Source organism: Erigeron canadensis, chromosome 9 (genome assembly GCF_010389155.1).
Source record: "Erigeron canadensis isolate Cc75 chromosome 9, C_canadensis_v1, whole genome shotgun sequence".
Lineage (NCBI taxonomy): Eukaryota > Viridiplantae > Streptophyta > Magnoliopsida > Asterales > Asteraceae > Erigeron > Erigeron canadensis.
In genome coordinates, this window is record NC_057769.1 from 8,893,025 (window position 1) to 8,911,869 (window position 18,845).

Here is an 18,845-nt window from a genome sequence, read left to right on the forward strand (position 1 = left end):
CCACCTGCATCGAAAGCGATAAGAAAATCATATTTATTTAGCTCCACCATTCGAACTGAATTGCTTCCATCATTCTCTTTAAGCCCATAATAATCTAGTAATATTTCTTGTTGGTCAACTCTATTTTGTACGGCGGCTCTTAAAATTGAATCGGTGATATCGTCATTTGTATGAAACCAACCACTAGAGCTATTAGGTTCTTTTGGATATTCATGCCAACCACTAATTTGTATGGAAAAAAGCAACCGATGTTTAAGATTTTCATCCTCACATAAGTCCATATAAAATATAGTATGAATCAATTCCCATTTATCAAGCATATCTTTATTGTTAGAAACCAATATATTTTCCTGTCTTTTAAAATTCACTCTATTAATTTCCCCCATAAACTTTTGTTTGATCAAAAGATTTGAATTAATCATCATCAGTTGCATATGTCGACAATTGTGAGTCAACAATCAAACTCTTCAATTCTTCCAGCATGTAAGATAGATCTACAGTGTTAGTCCCCCAATTGATTGTCACCACAGTAGAAATTCCATTGTCACCATTCTTGACCAATGCATTATCTCCACCCAATCCACCACTTTCTTCAAAAACTGCAGCACTTTCAAAAATTCATAGCTCTTTGTAGAAAACTCTAATCGAAAATCCCAACGGTCAGACCGTGATTCAATGAGTCTTGAACAACATATTCATAAATCAGAGAGATCCAACGGTGAACGAATCTGTACCGCTTTTTTTCCCGCAACTGCGCAAGGCTGTACGAAAATAAGCGGATTCTCGAATATTTTTCGAGTTGGCATGTGATCTTTTTCATTGATCTTCTCATCATATGGACAATTACTAGACCCGAACGAAAGATAGCATTTTTCATCCTTGTATTCATCATACATAGGTGGATAATCATAGATTATATCGTTACTATGAGACATCTTGAACAGGATTTTCGACTCTGTTACCAAACTGACGCAGCGAGAAAAAAGAGATAAATCGTTATATGAGAAAAAAAAGATAAATAACTGAAACTTGTTGATCTTAAGAATACCCAGGAACAATTCTTCTAAATTATCATTGATTCACAATGAATACTGACAACTTAGGAAATTTCACACACTAAACACACAATGTGTATAGGGAGGAAAGAAAACTTTTCATATCATTATCAAAAAAATTGATTGCTAACACATATTACATCCCAATTTATAGTAGAAAAAGAAACCGAAACATTTAATATATTAAATTAAATAGTGGAAAATAAAGAGTTTTGGACATAACCACATCTTGATGTTTCCGCATCACACCGGCTACATAGGAGCGATTTCGTTTACCAAACACCGAGCCGATACTTGCCGAAAAATAGGGGGTCGGGAAGCCGATGTGCCAATACTTTGCCGAGGGATCAGGAAACAAAGAAAAAAATAAAAACCGAACATGCCCATTATCCTTATTGGTATATTATGGGATGTAATAGTAGTTATCTTGTATGAAGCTGAAAAGTTGAGAGTAAAAAAACAAAAAAGAAAAGGATTAAGGATAAGAAGGTCGTGTGCAGTGTGCTTACATAATATGATCTTAATATTTTAGTATAATTACATTGTCTTATAGCTATTTCTTTCCTCTTCACCTCATGATCTAAAAGTCTATGGTTGGTGGTGTCGTGACTTAAGCAGGATGTCCTATTTTAGCATTTATTATTCTTGCGCACACAAACATATATACGATGCTGATAGAAGTGGGAAAATGTGTGTCCGCTACCAAGTTGATGTAACCAAAGCTTATTTATCATTTGATAATTTTATTTTTAACATTATAAAGCTTTTCTCAGATATATCCTAGGGTGTAGTTTGATAATAGATATAAGCTTAATAAAAATAAAAAAATATATATATACATTGCAGGGTTAATAAAATATGGAGTGCACCTAATGTACGTATAGAGAGAGAGATTCTTTATTTTGGGAACTATTTTTTTTTTTTAAGAATTACGAGAACTCTTAACTTATATATTTGTTCACATGTTTTTTTTGTTCATTCACATGTGAAATGATATAAAAATATATGTTGTAGAAGAAACTTTTTTAAGAAACCTTCAAAGTAGCTTTTTTATGAACTTGTAAATAAATTTGTTCACGTTTTTTGTTCACATGTGATAAACGACTATATAAAAGGTTTTAAAAAAAAAATATCTTCTACAACATATATTTTTATAACGTTTCACATGTGAATAAATAAAAAAAACATGTGATCAAATATGAATTTTAAGAGTTCTCACTGTTCTTAAAAAAATGGGTTTTCAAAATAAATGTCCCATATATATATAACCGACCTACTATATGATATTTGAAGGTAAGAAAACTCGAATAAAAAACCATTTCGATAATTTCGACAACTTGATTCAAATGTCATCAAGTCTTACCAACGTTATAATAATATCGGACCAACATAAAACACAACATGGGAGGTTTTAGGCAATTTATCAATGATAGTGAAAAATCATATAATTATCGAAATCTATTCCAGTAAAATGAATGAATCCGATAATGCAAGACGGATTATAACTATTGATATTTGGATTTGGAGCCTTAGAGGCATGGAGTGATGGAGCCTTACGGATTCAAAAACAAGGGCTGTAATTGGGCCTCAAAGCTAGCCCAGCATAAGATTAAGATTACTGTTAGGATTTGGGGCATTCGGATTATATCTTAATTAATTAATTATACATTTAGTCATGTTACTAGATTTTAGACCCGTGTCCAACGTTGGACACGGGGTTTATGATATTATCAATATTAGATTTGATACATTTATTTCATAAAAGCTTATAATTTTGAAAGTACACGGTTTTAAGTGTTATACTTTGCAAATTGTAGTACAATAATCACAAGTTCGTCAATATCATTATTAGCTGAGACATATTGATGAAATTATTTGCCGTAGTCGTTCCATAAGGCACATGCTATTACAATTCCACTATTATAGATAACTAAGAATTGAAATATAAAAAAAATTTGTGATCATGTACTTGACATTTAAGTATATGTCTTTGATCGTGATGCGGACACAAAACACGAATAGGTTTAAAGAATGAAAATCCTCAATTTTTCCGTCGCTCCGATTGCAGCCAATCTTCCTAACCGAACACGTGTCCCGTTTTTTCTATTTCATCCCATTTCATTCCGGAGCAGGCGGCTAATCCCCGCTTCTTCCATCTCGCATCGGTTTTGCCGTATCGACAAAGTACTCCACGATAATCTGAGCGTATACCGTGGAGACCATACGTACAATCACCCGTCCTATGATAATTAGATAACAAATATGATTGTTTTTATATTATTTGACAACAATTAGGACTCTTGATTTGAGTGACAATTGTAATTTTAAAAAATTAAATTTAAATAACTTTTGTAACTTTTTTAAAAAAAATTAAAAAAACACCTCAAGTTGATGGCTAAAAATAAATGTAAATTAAGTATTCAGGCTTAAAAAGTGTAAATTAATGATACTTTTTCTACAAATTAATATAAATACTGATATAATAATATATTTGGATAACGATTATTAAAATTTTTAGTTTATAGCTAATCTAAATGATGACATAAGCGATAGTCAATTTGATAAAATTGAGCAATTTGATTGGTTAATAAGTCATTAGTTCAACTGTCTTATAAGTTGATGGCTAAAAATAAATATAAATTAAGTATTCAGGGTTAAAAAGTGTAAATTATTGATGGAAAACAAAAAAAGTGTAAATTAATGAGACTTTTCTATAAATTGTGAAATTAATATAAATACTAATATAATAATATATTTGGGTAATGATTATTAAAACTTTGAATTTATAGTTAAGCTAAATGATGACATAAGCGATAGTAAATTTGATGAAATTGAACGATTTGATTGGTTAATAAATCATTAGTTCAACTGTTTTATAGTATATATTAAGATTAAGATATAGTTAAGGCATGTTTGGCAAAGCTAGCTGGTAGCTGTAGCTGAACTTTTTTTTTACATATTTTGATGTTTGATAGAAAAGTTGTAGATTTTAATAAAATGTATAAAATGACATAAAGAACATTGATAAAAAAAAATACTTAACATTAAACTTAATATATATATATATATATATTTATATTTATATTCTTAATCAAATAAAAGTGATTATTATAATTAAATAAAATAGTCATTTGACAAAATTACGAGTGTAACTTAAAAGTTATGTTGCTATAGCCTACATATATTTGTTTATAAAATATACTTTTTTTTTGTTTAATAAGTGTAGTACTTCTGTCAATATTCTAAATGTAAAAACTAAAAAGCGTACTCCTATAACTCATGTTGCATATAAGTAAAAAGAGTGTAGGATTGTAGGTACAGTAAAAAGCATGAAGCCTCGAAGATTCTTACAATATTTAAAGGATATTTAAGTAGTTTGACATGGTGTAGCTACATTCAAACGCAAGGCAATGTAGTGTTTACAAAAGGAGCTTTTTGACTAATTTTAAAAGGTGAAGCTCTTGTCACCAAATGAAGCTTTATACTGGATGAAAGTTTTTTTTTAAAAGCTTGAAGCGGCTAAAAGCTACCAACCAAACATATCTTTATACTTGGGTTAAATTTTCAACTTTTTGAAATTGGAAAATTACAATCATTTTAATTTAAATGGTTGAATTACCTTGACATTATCACTGTTGGGGTTATATGGATACCAATTCGGTGCATGAGATCAAACGGTTCCTATCAATCTACCATTTTTGTTTATTTCTCATGGTTTGGGATGTAACAAATGCTTCATGGTGATATTGGAATTGATGGAAGTTTTTAGGCGGATATGCATATACCAACTTGTTCAGGACGTAATGGGGTACTATAGCCCGATGTAAACAACATCCATGGCAAGTGTCATTGTAAACAACATGTATTTAACCATCATAGTGGGCGTTGCAGCCAGTACTGTTTATGACTCACTCAAGAGATAGGTCCGCCAGCTAACATAAATATATATCTAGAAGTAGATTTCTTATCGGAATCAGCAGATCCTATTACTTATAAGTCGTCACTTCTTCTATAAGTTAATGTGTAGTCTTTGGTCCTTTGCAGATATCGTAGAACCTTTTAGTCGGCGATGTAAGCGATATCTGGACGAGAACAGACCTGAGCGTATGTAATGCTCCCGGCTACTTATGAGTAAGGTATCATCCTCATTTGTTCCTTTTCAATCTCAATGCTCGGACTTTGGAAACAATCACATATGTCTCCTTTTACTACTTGAGCTATAGTGGGTGTATAGTGTTGCATGTTGTGTTCAATCTAAGCCTTTTGAGAAAGACCAAGAACATCATTATGCCTGTCTAGATGTATTTCGATACCTATGACATAAGAGGCATCGCCGAGATCTTTCATGTCGAAATTATGTGAAAGTATACACTTCGACTCATGCAACATATCCAAGTTGTTACTTGTAAGTAGAATATCATCCACGTATAAAACATGGATTGTAAAGTTACTCCCACTGGTCTTGAGATAGGTGCAATGATACACTTGATTCTTTAGGAAGTCGTGTCTTTTTATGACTTCATCAAACTTAAGGTACCATTTTAGTGATGCTTGTTTCAACCCACATATGGACTAATTCAACTTGCAGATCATGTGTTATTTACCTTCTAAAATGAATCCTTCAGGTTGCCGCATGTATACGTTTTATTCCAAGTTTTCATTCAGGAAAGTGATCTTGACATCTATCTGATCTAATTATAAATCATAATGAGCTACGAATGCCATGACGATCCTTAAGGAATCTTTATGAGAGACATGAGAAAATGTCTCTTGATAATTGATTCCTTCCTTTTGAGTAAAGCCCTTATAGCGTTTGACGTTTTCATTCGGGTCTAATTTGGTTTTGAAGATCCGTTTACAACCTATAGGTTTGGATTCTTCAAGAAATCCAGCCATGTCCCAAACGTCTTTATGCTACATGGAATTAATCTCTTAAATCATGTCTTCGTTCCATTAAGTGGCCCGATTCTTATTAATGGCTTCTCAATAAGAGATAGGATCAGTAAGCTTTCCAATGTCCTCCACCTCAGTGAAATAAGTTATGAAATCATCAAACCTTGTGGCCTTGCATAAGCTAGATGATCTCCCGAGTTGATTTTCAGGTTAAGGAAAATGCTTCAGCATTAATAGTTTCCTAATTAGGACCATTTTGATTGGGAGAAGGTGGATCAGTGATATTAGGAGCAACGTTGGGTACTAGAGGAATTATCGGAGGAGTAATAATAACCGACGAGTGGTTCCCCCCACTTTTTGTACTTCTTGCAAATCTTAAGTTATGATTTTTCTTGTTCCAACCGATCTCTTAGTTCTCGAGAAACGTGGCATGTTGTGTGTCAATAATGCTAGTAGTGTGGGAAAAACAGTAAAACTTATAACCGATAAAGAAACATGTAAGAGCTTTAGGATACAGTTTCTTTAAGTTAGGGTTATAAAATTATGCTTTGCAAGACAACATCATTCTTTCATATATTTTAGACTCAGATTCCTACCTCTCCAGATCTAATGAGGAATTTTATGGACAAAACTTGATGAAACCCTATTGAGTATATGAACGACTGTTTTAAGGTCTCAGTCCAAACTAAAGTAGGTAAGTTAGTGTTGGCAAACATATTTTTCACCATATCCATTAAGGTTCTTTTTCTTCTTTTAGCAACACAATTTTGTTGAAGAGAACCAGACATGGTATATTGGATAGTTTATGCCATGTTTCTTGATAAAGTTATGGAAAGGACTAGGAGCTACCAATATCAATATGTCTACCATAATACTAACATCCTCTATCTAATCTCACAACTTTTATCTTATGATCAAGTTGGTTTTAAACCAAAGTTTTAAGATCAATAAAAGTCTATAAGGGTTCAGATCAGATATAGGTGTATATAACACGAATAATAATTAATGAATGTAATAAATGATGTATGCCCAATGATGGATGCGAGATAGGAACCACTAAAGTCAGTGTGAATTATTTCCAAGAAGCTGGAACTTTTAGTGGCTTCTTTCTTATTCTCTTTATCCATTTTGCCTTTGAGACACTGAATACATGTTTCAAAAATCACTAAAGTCAAGATAATGCATTATTCCATATTTTATGAGTCGTGTGATGCAAACTCATGAAATGTGGCCAAGACGTTTGTGCCACAACATGGAGGAATTCTCTAATTGGTTAGGTGATTTTGTCTTTGTTTTAGTTATGTCATCAATATTACGAGACAACAAAGACTGTGAGAAATTATGACCAAGAGTCATCTCACCATATAGTAATTGGAACATGAATAGTAAAGAAATCAAATATTACATTAAATAAGTTACCTTTCTTATCTAGCCATTCCTTGATATTAGGGCAATCTTTCTTACTGTGCCCTTTGACACAGCAGAATTTACAGTTAGGATTGCTCGTCAAGAACTCAGAGCTAGAGGCAACTGCACTATGATTAGTCTTTTGAACTTAACTCGCAGTCTTATTACTGTTATTACCCTTACTCAAATTATTGGAATTAGCAGTGGTAGTAAGGTGAGCAGCTTCAGGTTAGCCCAACTTGAGGCGACCCTTTTCTTGCATACACATTGCAATTAATTCACTCATCGACGGGTTATCCTTCATAGAGTTATAGGTAATTTTGAAGGTGTCAAAAGGAGCAAGCAATGTGGTGATTATAAAGTGCATAAGAAAATTGTCAGAGACTTTCATTTTATGACTCTTAAGCTTATGAGCCATGTCAGTCATCTTAACTATGTGTTCACGAACACTACTATTTCCTTTGTATCTAAGCTACTCGTGTGCGCCTTAGACGTTTACTTGAAGTCATAGCTCCTCGGATACTGAGATTAATGGAGTTCTTGACCATCGTTAGTGACAAACGATTCGCCCTATCCTACTTTTAAAAATTCGCTTTCTGAGATGTGGAAAAGTTTGCAGTAATAGCAGTGGGTTCATTATGGCGAATGTCATTGTCAAGGTCTAGCATCTTCAAAGTTAGAGATAATTAATCTTTTCATGAAACAAAGTTTGCACCGGTAAGTGGCTCAATGCTTAGGTTAGGTACTATAGCGGAGATAGGGAAAATAAAATTTATGATACAAGCAATAGAAGATTATTATATTATTGCTTAAAATAAGTTGGTCTAATATTAATGTTCTTATAGTGACATGATTAGCTATCTAAGGCAGACTAAGTAATGTCTCTTAATAGTAAGTAATGTCTCTTAATAGTAATGGAACTAAAGTAATAAGTATGCTTAATAGTAATGTTCCTTAAAATAATAAGACTATGACCATTATTATAGTAATGAAACTAGTGATAGGTAAGCCTATTGTAAACACCAAAACAATAAACTAAAGTAAGGCTCTACTTAGATGTTACATCACATTTGGGCAGAAATAACTAATATCTAAGTATAAATAAGCATTAGGATCATGCAACACAACGCTTATCATTTGACCTTTAGGCGCAAAATTAAGAATCGTGTATATTCTGCATGCAAATAGTCCTTTTCGCACACAAAGCATATTAAATCACATTTGGGCAGAATTAATATACTTCGTGCTCATTATGCAAAAGGAAAAAAGAGTGCAACATGAGAATCACCTTTGACCTTTGGGCACAAATGATGAGACCATGTACATTAGTGCGAAGCCCCTAAGTTATGGGGGTCCGGGGCAACACCCTTGAAAGCGGGGTCCAAGAGACGGCAGCCCCTGACGACTAAATCAAATTTCATTATTGAATTATTTATTTATTTTTATTTTTCTTTATGTGTTATGGTAAAAAAAAAATGCCATAGAAAAATTAATTTTAAAGTTTGAGTGCCCTTGGCGACTAAATCAAATTTCATTATTGTATTTTTTATTTATTTTTATTTTTCTTAATGTGTTATGGTAAAAAAAATGGCATAGAAAAATTATTTTCAAAATTTAAGTGGCAAATCTTTCCGTAAAACTTTAAGGTGAAATTGTATTCGACAATTAAGGAAAACTCAACAAGTAAACGGTCGATTTTGATAAGTTAAAGTCGAACTAGACAAGATTAGGTCTAACTTGACTTTAAAACATTAAGGTTGAACTCGATAAGATGTTAGGTCGAATTGGACATTACTTTAGGTCGAACTCAACTTATAAAAAAGTTAGGTTGAACTCGATCAATAGGTTGACCTATAATATATTTAGGTCGAACTTAACCTTTTGGATAAAGAAGTATGGTTGAAATCGACGTATAATAAAGAAATATGCCATGGTTTATATGACATTATATGTAATATTCACATAAGTGGTCGAGTAATTTAGTTCAACATGTTTTACATAATGACATTATATGTAATCAAGTAATGTCGAATTTAATAAAAACTAAATCAAATTCAACTTGAAATAACGTCGAATTCAATAAATACTAAATCAAAATCTTAAAAATATTAAGGTCGAATTCAATAAAAACTAAATCGAAGTCTTAAAATAAGGTCTAATTTAATAATGAAGTAAGGTTGAATTCAATAAAGACTAAATCAAAATCGACTTGAAATAATGTCGAATCCAATAAAGACTAAATCAAAAACAGTTAAGGTCGGATTCAATAATGAAATAAGGTCGAATTGAATAAATACTAAATCAAAATCGACTTAAAATAAGATCGAATTCAATAAAGATTAAATCAAAATCGACTTGAAATAACGTCGAATTCAATAAATATTAAATCAAAATCAACTTAAGGTAATGTCGAATTTAATAAAGACTAAATCAAAATCAACTTAAGGTAATGTCAAATTCAATAAAGACTAAATCAAAATCGACTTAAAATAAGGTCGAATTCAATAAAGACTAACTCAAAATCGACTTAAAATAAGATTGAATTCAGTAAATAGTAAATCAAAATCGACAATTAAAGTCGAATTCAATAAAGCTAAATCAAAATCAACAATTAAATAAAATAAAAAATTAAGATCCAAACTCGTTTTTTATCGATCTAGTTGTAAAGTCACAAAATGCATTGTATTGTAACAATAAGCGAATAATATCTATAAATAATTAGTGCACGAGGCACGCAAGAAATTAGATATATATAAACCAAAATCTTGATTCGTTCAAAATGTGTCAACAACTTTAACACAAATATGAACAGACACTTTCAAAATACATATTTTATAGTTTTCGTTTTATAAACTAAAGTTACCAATTTATTTTATTTTTTAATAATGAAAAATATAGATAAAGGAACATATATAAACAAGTATAAATTTATTGTTTTAATGTTATAAAAAATATATTGTTAAATAGGAGTACGGGAACCAAAAAGTTTAAATAGCTCCAAAGGCTTCTTCAATATCCTATTTTAATTAGATACTAGGTAATCAATCCGGGATTTTAAAGAAAATTTTGTTAATACTATCTATATTATTATTATTAAATTGATGCATTTGCATGATGTATTTATTTATCAAATAAACACTAATACATGGATGTATCAACATTATTATAAAAAAATTAAAGATTTATAAATTCGATGCAGATGCATTATTGGATGCATAAAACAAAATGTGTGAGTTTTTGGTTTTGACGCATCAACGTATTGTTAAAATCCTATATAAAGAAAATAATTATAAATTTGTTTAGTTTTATAGGTTTATAATGCATCAAAATAAAGTTTTAAATGTTATAATCTTGTTTTTATTATAAAATAATGATACATAAATAAATTTAAAAAGATAGTAATTTTATAAAGATAGTAAATAAACAATTTATTTTTATAATTCTATAAAACAAAATTTAGTGGCGCTAAAAGCCAATAAATAAAAATATATTAATACCTAAATTAAAAAATAAAAAATTAAAAATTTAATATGATGTCAAAATGAAAAATCAACTTGCGTAATCAATTACTACAACATTTGTTTTTTCCTTATATTTATCCAGACATAATCACAAATCTATTAAATATAATATATATATATATATATATAGGGTAGAGATCCTGAAAGAAGGTGTCTTAAGGAGAGAAGAGAGAGAAGGTCCTATGAACCAATCAGAACGCGACATGTGTCAAAATGAAAAAAATGCGCAGTGGTATTTTGGTAAATAAATCAAACTTTTCTGAAGTGATCAACCTGGGTTCCGATCAGCTTGGGTCTGGGTCAGCTTGGGTTCTGATCAGCTTGGTTGGTCAGCTTGGGTTCTGATCAGCTTGAGTCTGGGTCAGCTTGGTTGGTCAGCATAATCAGTTTGGTCAGCTTGGGTCTGGGTCAGGTTGGGTCAGGTTGGGGTCTGGTCAGGTTGGGTCAGCTTGACACAATTTACACATAATCTACACAAATGTAGATTATGGGTTTTGGGTCAGCTTGGGTTCTGGGTTGGGTCAGCTTAGGTCAGGTTTGGGTCAGCTTGGGTTCTGATTAGCTTGGTTGGTCAGCATGATCAGTTTGGTCAGATTAGGGTCAGGGTCTGATTGGGTCAGCTTGGGGTTAGGTTGGGTTAGCTCGGGGTTGGGTCAGCTTGGGTCAACTTGGGGTCAGCTTGGGTCAGCTTGGGGTCTGGGTCAGGTTGGGTCAGCTTAGTTAGCTTGGGTTGGGTCAGGTTGACACAATCTACACAAATGTAGATTAATCTATACAAATGTAGATTATGGGTTTTGGGTCAGCTTGGGGTCAGCTTGGGGTCTGGTTCAGGTTGGGTCAGATTGGGTCAGCTTGGTTAGCTTGGGTTGGGTCAGCTTGACACAATCTACACAAATGTAGATAATGGGTTTTGGATCAGCTTGGGGTTGGGTTGAGTCAGCTTGGGGTCTGGGTCAAGTTAGGTCAGCTTGACACAAAACTATACATAATCTACACAAATGTAGATCCCAAGTTGACCCAGATTCCAGGCTGACCAAGCTGACCCATAACCCAGGCTGACCAATCTGACCCAAGCTGACTAACCAAGCTGACCCAGAACCCAAACTGACCAACCAAGCTGACCAAGTTTACCCAACCAAGCTGGCAAACTAAGCTGATCATAACCCAAGCTGACCCAGACCCAGGCTGACAAAAATTTGATTTATTTACAAAAATGCCACCGCGTTTTTTTTTAAATCCACATGTCACATTCTGATTGGTTCATAAGACTTTCTCTCCCTTCTCTCCTTAAGACACCTTCTTATTTGATCTCTCTCATATATATATATACTAGATTTTTATCCCGCGGGAAACCGCAGGCTAGTTTATAAAAAAATAAATTTAATAAAATATTGTAGAAACTAAAAAAATTGATTTGAATATAATATAGTAGAATGTATAGAAAATATTTAAAGAAATGTTATAAAAATGAGAAGTGTATTTAATTTGGTAAATACCTGCAATTGTTGTCGTGTAGAAATGATCACTTAAAATACTTAATGATACATTCAAATTCCAGAAGTCAAAGTATGTAATACTACATTCAAACTATTAAGTACAAAGATATTTCATTTACATATTTCGATGAAAATATTGTAAATAGTTTCACTTATAACAACATAATATTTATGGTCATACAATTCGAATGTGTTGTTTTAATTACAATTTAAATTAACCAATTTTAGTTGACTAATTTTTTGTGTAAATTCATTAGTATAATTAAAAAGATTTAAAAACATGTGTTTATTTATTATGTATAATTATTTAACATGTTTACCTACTTGGTTTTTAGCGGAATTGTTGAAGACCGGAAGTATAGGGTTGTTTTTGTAAATATCCTAAATACACGGTAAAAAAAATAAAATCACATAATCTAATCCTAATCTCTCGACCACCACACAAAATCATCCGCGCTTCACTTTTCTCTATCAGGAAACCATGTCTAAAAAGGTATGTTTTTTTTTGTTTTTTATTTTATTTCATTAATGTTGTGAATCTCTGCTAATATTATTTACTAAAAGTATGTTCTTATCTTTGTTACGTTATTGTGTTATTATTTAAAATTATTGCGGCCCTATTTTGGGACCAGTTGTTTTTTAGGGTTTCGGGGTTAATGGTTAAATCTGGTAAACTTTTAGGGGATAAGGGACCATATATTGATTATGTGATTCAGAAATCCGTTGCCAGTTATGAGGGATGGGACCATGTGTGTTTGTTTTTTTTCTAAATAAAACATATTTTATCTTGGGATGATACAATATATATATATATATATATGTATATATCGATATATAAAACTATATACGTGTTTGTCCACGTTGTTTACCATTATATTAAGGTACCCCTTTATTTTAGGGTTTTAGAAGTTCATATTTGGCATAATCTGTCTTAGTTAATAAAAAATGTGAGTTTTTTTAATTCTGTTGGGTTTATTTCATTTGTATTCATAGTTGTTGGAGTTTGAATTCCAATTTCTGGTGAAATGTGGAGATATTAAGGAGTTTGAAAAGAAACTAGTTAGTTGTTGTTTACCAATATAGTTTTTCATTATTATTTAATTTTATGTGTATGACTCTAAGAATTGGAAAGATGAAATATTTATTCTGATTGTGTTGTTTAGGTGATACCAAACATATTTGGCAATCTGTTTCCACAAGAATTTATGTTTTGTATGAATTTGGTTGATAGTAGGGGGAAGACACATAAGATTTGGGCTGCACGTTTAGATGATGGTAGTTGTTTGCTTTCTGGAAGTTGTTGGAAAAAGTTTGTAAAAATTGATCCTTATAAAGTATTTGGTACTGTGTGTTTTACTTTGAAAGAGGAATGCATGTTTGGTGTTCAAGTATTTTGTAGTGGTGGTTTGGAGTATCGTAGGATGATGCAGGCTGGTTATTCCGCTGTTAACAGTCAGTTAGTTGTTGCAAAAGATTACACTTTTCATCAAGTGGTACAAACTTTTTTTTAGTGATCATGTTAATTACTTATTATGATATATGAAAATCAGTCACATTAGTTTGTTAGATATTGATTAATTTATTTGGTTTATAGGTTCTTTCTCCATGCTCCTTCTTGCACTATCAACCTATCATGTTTCAAAACAGTTAAAAAGCAAGTAACATATCTTACGGGATATATTCATCTATGAAGATTTAGTTAGTTTGCTATGTATTTAATATTGAAATATTGAAGACATGCATATTTAACCTCCTCCTAAAATCATGAGCTTGTTGGATATCTTCATTTATGAAGATTCGTGTTCCAAACTTATCAGATTGAACTGTCACATTTTCTACAAAAAATAGCAAAGAAAGTTACCTAACATTTTCATTGTACACTTAACAGCAGATACATATACGAAACTTACCCCTAAATTCGTTAAGGATGACATGTTGCATGATGGTGATAACATGCTCTCCAGATTTGTTCTTCTCCACATAGTCATTAAATTGAACTGCATAGTCATTCCACAAAGTGCAGCGTTGTGTGTTACCCCTACAATATAGAAATTGAAAAATCTATTATTTTTGGCAAACTTATATAAAATATATGGTATATAAATATTACCAATGATTATTCATAAATGTACTTTGCATTCAATACTCTTATACATAAAAATACACATTCAATACTGTACCTCCTTATTAAGAAACACATCCATAAAACTGCTATATACACGATTTACATATTCTGACAAGCATACAAAACCTAAATTCCATGTACTAACAAATATCCTTTCCCGATTTATAACCCTGTGTTTTCAACTGACAGATTCTTAAACCAAAAAAAAAGTAAATTTTACAATATATATAAATATGTATCATGTGGGTACTTACTCCAAATCTTTGAGTTCCAACATAAACTTCTTCCATTCCCCTTTTTGTGATTTGAACAACTCTAGATTTCCACACCAAGTGACACAACCAATTACATCTGAAAAACAACATAACATCGAAAGTGAAGATGTTCAAACAGTATATGGTCTGATAAATGTATATTGAGTTAAAAATTCTAGTATATATATTAACCAATATTCAATGTGTCGTCATCTCTAGCTTTTTTACAGTAATCCCATCGAAAGACAAGAATGAAAAGGCATATGGATCACCACTGAAAGTGACACCAGGCTGCACCTCGGTGCTTCTGTAAAAATTACACTTCAACTTATTTTTTACCACAGGGAAAGGGTCATCAGACTGACCAACACCAAACCTCTTAATCAACACAGCCGTATCCTCTTTGATCACCAGATCAAAGATAGGAACCATCTATTTTTTCATTGAACATTGAATCTTCCCACCCTGAAAAAATTTAGATCCATGTTGAAAGTATGATGCAAGCTTATAACTGTATATTTATAATAAATATATAATACATGTAGACACAGTTAATAGGTTACCTTCTCGTCAACCAAAACCATCTCCAGCTTCTGCACCGGATTGATCCATCGACGGATTATCCTTACCTTCATGTTCAACCAATTTAGAGACGCATCAAGTTCGTTCACATAAGTAATCTTGTTATTGGCCATACCTAATGGATGGGAAAACCTAAGAGAGAAAAAATAATTTTTTGAAAAATATTTAGGGTGTGAGTAATCCAGCTTGGTCAACACAAATTATGTCTCTCTCTTTCTTGATTTTGAATTTCTCTATAATCACAACTATAGAGATGGGAAGGTACATGTTGCACAGTAGGTGTCAACTACACAATTAGCTTCCCCATATTATGTTGTACTTTTCTTTTATAAAATATATATAGAGTTAATTTCAAAATCGTCCTTGTGGTTTTATCAAAAAATCACGTTTCATCCTTTAAACTTCAAAATGACACTGGTAGTCCTTTATATGCGGATAATGGTCACGTTTCGTCCTTTAGTCGATCGTATAAAGGACGAAACGTGACCATCATCCGTTAGATTAAATGACGAAATGTGACCATCATTCGTTAGATTAAAGGACGAAACGTGACCATTATCCGCGTATAAAGGACTACCAGTGTCATTTTGAAGTTTAAAGGATGAAACATGATTTTTTGGTAAAACCACAAGGACGATTTGTGAAATTAACTCATATATATAATATCTCTGTGTATGTATGCATATATGGCATATATATTTACATATTCCTGCATGAAACAGAGCATGCGCCGGAAGTGTATGGGGGAAACAGTTTGCATTAAATGTTTGTGAGACAACTACTCTAATCACATTGTACTACTACCATCACCCTAATACCTAAAAATCAGAATTATCACAATTTTAAATTAAATTAAATCAAAATAAATCCAACTTGTGCCTGCCAGCCAAAGTCCCGCCCAAACTCTTTCAATTCACTTCACCTCCCGCCTTCTGCCTCCAACACACACTAAAAACACCATTATAAACACATCAAATTGGTCATCAAAGATGTCATACTTCCAATGTGGATTCGGCCAATGCTCGACACGTCAACAAAGTGACGCAACCTTTGCGGTCTCCTTTAGTTTGAAAAGGGGATATATATATATATATATATATATAAATTTTTCATTGTCAAGTATTTATAAAATGATATCTACAGGCCTACAGCTATTTTTGTTTGATATCTATCCAAAAGTTTATATAATTATAACAAAGTATATTCATATATCTATAAGAATATGTTAGCATGATACTTCATTTCTCCATGAATTAATTCTTGTATAACTTCGAAAACAAAATTATTATTTTTTCCTCCATAGTCATATGGCGTTATTTATTATGATATATACACATGTCGTCAATCTAAGGATTAGATCAGAATTGTTATCGATTTAGATTTGTGTCCTCCCCTGTTACTACTACAAAGGTGTTCAAGGGATTGGATTCGTGATCTACAAGCTGCTCGAGTTGAAGAGATCAGTTGCAATTGAGTTTCATTAAGATCTCTATCTTATTCCCTCTAATCGGTAATATCATTTTGAATTTCATGTTTGGATTTTCATTAATTTGATTATGAAAGTGTGTTTGTTTGCTGCCATATGTTGAGGTTGTTATTTGGCTTAAAATCGCTTTTTTGTGCTAAAAATACGAGAGCAAGTATCTGCGCGTTGCGGCGGTGAGATGATAGGGTGATAGGTCATAGAGTGAGATAGGTCATAGAAAGTGATAGGTCATAGAGTGTGATAGCCAAATGCCTTAGCCGTACGGGTTCCGCCCTTAGATTTAAAAATTCGTCAAAAGTGTATCGAATGACATCTCTAATGAAAGAGCATGAAATTTTAAGAACACCCATATAAATTTTATGATTTATCGATGTACGGTTTTTGAAATAAAAGATTTTGAATGAATTGGGAGAATAAATGATTTATGGAGGAGAGAGAAAAAAAATGATTGGTCATTTGGTTGAGATTTGAGGAGAAAGAAAGGGTAATATAGTTATTTTAGGTAAATATATAATATATAGGGGGCATTTTGGGAAGTAAATGTTGAAACTTAAATTTAGACGTCGAATTTTTGCTTTATAATACGAGCATGGTACCCGCGCAATGCGGTGGCAAGCCGACGATGACGGTGACGTGATGGCGGCGATGGATGTTGACAATGGTGGCGGCATCAATAGGTGTACGTAAAGATATTTTATTTAAAAGGGGTTATTAGAGATATTTTATAATATAATTGACTAATGGTGTAATTTAATATTAAGGGTTGATGGTGATTTAATTCATTAAGGGTAAATTGGTAATTTCGCATGTCAAAAAAATGTAAACTTTTTAACATGGGGATTATAATTTTTATATAGTAGTATAGATAGTATAGATAATTGCTCACAACCGGTTCGTTCTAATGATTGAATGGGAATAAGTTTCATGTAATCGCTGATTTTGTATGCTGAAATGTTGAATGAGTATAAGCTTCATGTTTTAGATTTAATTATATTTTGTTGCAGGATATGGAAATAAAGAAAGATGAAGTATAATGTAGAAAACAAGATGAAGAAGATAAAGTTTATATAAGTTGCAAGAATGGTCCCTCTGTTCCATGAAATGACTATTTTGTCCCTGCACGTTATGGCCACGTGGAGACTTGACGAAACCTGCTAAAGGTTATGTTAAAAAGGACCAATCTTGCAAAAAATTCTTAAAGTAGGGACCTCCCATTGCTAGTAAACTCAAAAAGGGACCCTCATCGCTAAAGTGTGTAAACCACATAGACCAATTATACGATTAACTCTAAAACTTTTCACTGCTACTTCCGCTACTAAAGTGTTGACGTGTCAACCTCATAAAGGGCAATCAAACAAATCTATTGCAATCAAACAAATCCTTTGGCATCTTTTGTAATTTGCAAGAAAAAGTGAGAAAAAAAAAAAAACGTTTTATATGCATCCTCGAAAAAGAAATAGATAGTGAAAAAAACTTGCTATGCGGGGTCCCGGGGAATTAAGGTTTCGAGTTCGAGACTTGGTAGGTTCTACTCGACGGTATTTTCCAATAAAGGATGTGGTATGGTGAGAAAGGCTATTTAAAATCCGCTTAGTGCGGGACCCTTTCGTTGTGCGATTAACATACATCATACGCGTCTGAGATAAAATTCACTTGTCAAAAAAAAAAAATAGTGAAAAAAACCTTATCACCTTCTAGATATTAGACAAAATACCCCGAAACAAAATCCGTAAGCAAATCAAGATTCATAAAACTATTTTGTGGGTTCATTTCATATTCTCCATCTCTTCGTACTAAGTAGCAAAACCCTAAGATTACATCGACACTAACACGATGAACCTACCATAATTGACTCTAATCCAAATACGGGTGTTTTAATCTACAAAAAAATATTAGAAAGTTAGGGCGCGTTTTGTTGTGGAAATGTTTTATAGTTTTTTCATTTCTAATTTTCCAGAATATAAAAGGAGTTTTTCATCTCGACAAAACAAATGAAAATTTTAAAAATGCATTCAAAATTAGAATA

The 18,845-nt window shown here is 32.1% G+C and overlaps 1 long non-coding RNA gene across 1 annotated transcript; it reads right to left on the bottom strand.

Moving 5' to 3' along the window:
• Positions 1 to 14,128: 14,128 nt before the first annotated feature.
• Positions 14,129 to 14,854, bottom strand: LOC122580954. Its single transcript, XR_006320931.1, has 3 exons — positions 14,752 to 14,854; positions 14,283 to 14,410; positions 14,129 to 14,207 (listed from the first exon to the last, which is right to left on the bottom strand). It is a non-coding gene; the product is annotated as an uncharacterized LOC122580954 (long non-coding RNA).
• Positions 14,855 to 18,845: the final 3,991 nt, after the last annotated feature.